Source organism: Rhinolophus sinicus, chromosome 1 (assembly GCF_057876585.1).
Source record: "Rhinolophus sinicus isolate RSI-liver-muscle chromosome 1, RSI-T2T, whole genome shotgun sequence".
Taxonomy (NCBI): Eukaryota; Metazoa; Chordata; class Mammalia; order Chiroptera; family Rhinolophidae; genus Rhinolophus; species Rhinolophus sinicus.
This window is the reverse complement of record NC_142501.1, coordinates 10,124,353-10,129,252: the sequence shown is the minus strand read 5'-3', so window position 1 is coordinate 10,129,252 and position 4,900 is coordinate 10,124,353.

Sequence of the window (4,900 nt, the reverse complement as noted above, 5' to 3'; positions counted from 1 at the left end):
TGAAGCATCTCCATGATTCATAAACTGCTGACTCATGATTCAAAACTGCAAGAAGTGAGCTCCACAGGCACACCTGACCCTTAGCCAAGTCCAGGAGACCTTTCTTTCCTCCTTTTTTCTTCTGTTTCATTTTCTATTACAAGTAAGCATGTATTTTTATAGTTGAAAAAATAAAGATGATTTTTAAGTTTGTAAAAGGTGGCTTATTTTCTCAGGGGAGAATCAGGTCTTTCCCTCATAAAAATAAGTATAAAGGGCTTTTATTCTACAGCACCAAGAAAAAAATTTATTTGAAAATTCCCTGGATAGTCTAGAATAGTTGGATCATTTTGGTGGTCCAAGTATTCTGTTCCTTCTCAGTATCTAATACGGGTCTAATAAATAAGCTAAAACTCTATTGAGTGTAAGGTGTCCCATAGAAATGATTAGGGGAAAAACACCACTTGGAACTGTGTATTCACTGTTCTTAGTTGAAGAAGCAAGCACCAAGTCTGGCTAGTTAAAACACACACACAAAAAGATTGATTAAAAAGATGTGAGTGGCTCAGTGAATCTCTAGGAAAGATGGAGGACGAGATTTGGAGGCATCAGAGCCAGGAAGGAACGCCTAGACTGCTGCAAAGCTGGTCTAGTGAGAGCAAGGATGGAAGCAGTATGCTCCACCCACACCAGCCACATCTGGAAACTGGATGCTGATACAGAACACCTGCCTTGGCTGCCACCACTGTCAACACCCCCACCAGAATGGAGAAAAGGAGAGGGGGCAAGAAACTAGTTACAATAAATCACGAACACAGCATAAGATGAAAAAAGTAAAACCAAGTGTATCCCACTAAATGTGAACAGAACGAATTCTTCCATAACTTCTTACAAGAAACACTCTTAAAAATAGATATGGAAAATAAAAGGGATTAACAAAGCGATACCAGACAAATGAAAATTTAAAGAGCAAGCAAGAATGGCAAAATTACAAAAGGTAGAGTTTCAGGCATGAAGCAAGAGAAAGAGGGACTTAACTATAATGACATAAAGGGACAATTAAAGATTAAAATATAACAATCATGAACTTGTATGTACCAAACAACATAGCAGCCAAATAAAGGGAAAATGATGAGAAACTCTGAGTTTGGTGGCAGTGGCAATTTTACAGCCCAGGGGATAACTCATGATTGGCCTAAGTCTGTCGTGTAATCCTATCCCCCCTTTGCCAGATACTTTATTAGCCTCTCTTGAAGCTACGAGTGGCCATGGGACCCCGTTATGACGAGTTAAGCATAAGAAAATATCTGTCTGAGAGCTTTCTTTCTTTTTTTTAAAAGATATTTCAGACAAGTAAGGTTTAATTATCCCTCCATTGTTTTTCCTGCCGGTTAGTGGGACAGAACATGTGATGTCTGGAACGGTGACAGTTATCTCGCAACTATAAGATGAGGAGCAGGAGGACAAAAGTCAACATGTTGATGATGATGACGCAAAAAGCTAGGAAAAAGCTTGAGTCTTTGATGAGGGTGTTAAGACACTGAAACAATATCTGCTCTAGAAATATCTAGCTATAATCTTCCTGTTACATAAAATAGTAAATGTCTGTATTATTCAAGTCACTATTAATCAGATACTTTGTTATTTGTAGCCAAATGTGCCCTAACAGATGTAACTTCAAAATCTAGAGGACACAGCAAAAGCCATACTCAGAAAAAAATAAGGTAAATGTTTTCATTACAAAAAAAAGATAACTAGAGCAATTTCCTATTCATTTTTAGAAATCAGATAAAGCAATGAAAGAAACCAGAAATAGGAAATTAACAAAGATCAAAGCTGAAATTAATTAGAAAATTTTAAATGGCAGAAAGCACAAATTTAAAAAATCTGATCCTTAAAAAGATCAATAAAGTAGATAAATCTAGAAAGAATTTGATAAAAGAAAAAAAGATGGCAAAGATACACAAGATAAAGTATAAGAAAGGAAATGTAACCCTGATACAGGAAAGACTGGAAGAATTCTAAGAGACTACTACAGGCAAACTTATGGGAACAAATTTGAAAATCTTGAGGAAATGAATAATTTCCTAGCCAAATACAATGAACAAAATTGACCCAAGAAGAAATAGAAAACTTGAATAAAGCTATAATCATGGTGGAGATTGGAAAGATAATTAAAGATCTACCACTAAAAAAAAATGCACTATAACCTAATGTATTCACAAATCTATCAAAACTTTAAAGAATATATCATTTTAGTGTTAATAAAAGATTACAAGTTATAAAAAAATATGGAAAATTTTTCCCAACTCATATTGTGAAGACATAACCTTAATACAAAAAATAGTGAAGAGTACCAAAAAAGAGGCTATGCAATCTCTTAAATCAATCTCACTTATGAATATAGATGCAAAAATTATAAATAAAATATTTACAAATAGAGTCAACAATGTATTAAGAGAATACTATGTTATGACCAAACAAGGTTTATTCCAAAAATGAAAGTATAGTAATATATCAGGAAATAGACCAACATAATCCATTACACAACTGATTAAAGAAGGAAATCATGTGATGATACCAATAGATGCTGAACAAAACCTCACAAGAGTCAGCCATCATTAAAATACTAAGTAAAATAGAAATAAAAGTTCTGAAGCGTAGAAAAAGATTTTTATGAAAAAGATAGCAACAAATATTATTATAAATGCAAAACATTAAAACCATTTCAATTAAATGGGGAACATGCCAGGGATGGTGCTCATTAACACTTATTCAACATAGTCTTGGAGTTGTAATGAATGTAATAAGACAAAGAAAGTCCATAATTAGTGTAAACATTAGTGTAACTTTCTTCTGTTATTGTTGATGATTTTATATCTCCCAAACCCAAGAGACTCAAATTTGGAAAAGAAAAAAAAGAAGAAAAGATTCAGAGTAAATAAGAGGGTTGAATACAAAATGAATATTAAAATCTTTTTCTCTGTATTAACAGTCATTTAAAAATAGAAAAGGAGGTATTATTACTCTTAAAATAGCAATAAGATTAAATCCAATGAACATATAAAAACCAGTTGCATTTCTATACACTAACAATGAACAATCCGAGAAAGAAATTAAGAAAAGGATCCCATGAACAATACAACCAAAAAGAATAAAATACTTAACCAAGGAGGCAAAAGACCTCTACGTGGATCACTACAAAACATTGCTGAAAGAAATCAGAGAAGACACAGTAAACGGACAGACATCCATGTTCTATCATGTTCATGGACTGGAAACTTAACATTGTTAAAATGTGCATATTACCCTTCAACACGAGTCCTTCACCTTCAACGCAATTCCTATCAAAATCTCAATGTTATTTTTTTTTGCAGAATTTCGAAAAAAGCATCCTAAAATTTCTATGAAATCTCATGGGTCTTCAAATTGCTATGCGAATTTAGAAAATGCATACATTCTGGAAAAGTTGCGTTTCTATACATTAATTTCAAAAATTCAGAGTTCCGTGACAAAGACAAACTGAACAGTCCCTGGGGCCACAAATGCATATTTTTTATTATTCAAAAAGAGACAGACAGCCTAATGAACAAAGATTTCAGTTTCAGTCTTTTTAGTTTGTGCATCTCAGTAAAGAATCATTAGATGACTCAGACCCTGCATCTCCCTCAGTCTGAAATATTTTATTTGTGTATGTCTGTCCTGTTATTTAAGATGTCTGGAGGGTTCCAAAGAATCAATCATACTAGATTTGCAATCGTATTTAAGTTTTAAGAGACTGTGATTAATCTAATTAATAATGCTTAAATGCTCAAGGAAAATGGGTTTTCAGTTATATCACCTTCATAAAAAAAGTACCAATAGTGTTGGGTAATCCCGTCCATGGACAAAGACCTCCTAGATAGTAAAGAAACTATCGACAGTCTATTATATGAGTTGAAATTAAGATCACCTGAAAGTAACTGTGAGCCCCCCCCCCCCCCCCCCCCCAAACCAGGGACTAAAACTAGATAGAAGCAGGGCCTCTGAGGCTGGCCATGCAGTCTGCTCACTTCAGAATTCCAAGGCCTTCCATTCACCTCCTCTGCCCTGAGAACGGTGCAGCACGGCAGCCCTGGACAGACAGCTACCTCAAACAGGAAAGTCCAGGTGTAAGCTACACAGCCAGGAGATGACTCCACAGTCATTTAGATCCCAGGCTGCTTTCAGCTTTCTGCTATGCCATCCTCAGGACGTGCGAGGCCTTTGTCTTCATGGCCCACAATGTATCATTATAACATCTGTGTTCTGTCAGCTAGATGGGAGGGGAGAAGGGGCAGACGACCAAGCTGGCTGCCTCCTAAGGGAGCGTCCCAGAAGCTGCCATATGGCACTTATGTTCACACCTTCCTGACCAGGACTTAGTTACTTGGCCACACCTAGCAGCAAAGGAGTCTGGGAAATGTAGCCTTTATTTTGGATGGCTATAGAGCTTGCTAAAAAGCAGGAGTTATACATTCTGCAATAAGAAGAATTAATAGAGTGGGACAATTAACAGTCTCTACCACACAGGTGAGAAAGTTTTTATTAGTAAATGTGAAATGTATATGTCCTGGGTTGGAATAGTATCTCCCTCCACCCCAAATTCATATCCTTCCCAGAACCTTCCCAGAACGTGGCCTTGTTTAGAAATAGGGTCCTTGCAGAAGTAATTAGTTAAGGAGAAGTTACACTGAAGTGGGTGGACCCGTAATCTAATACGGCTGGCGTCCTTATAAGGAGACACACAGACGCGGACTCACAGGGAGAAGCCCACGTGAAGATGAGGTTGGAGAGATGTTTTACAAGCCAAGGACTGTGGGCAACAACAGAGGGGGAAAGCCCCCACCTGCAGCAGACACAGGAAAAGATTTCCCATAGAGCCTTCAGAGAAAGCACATCC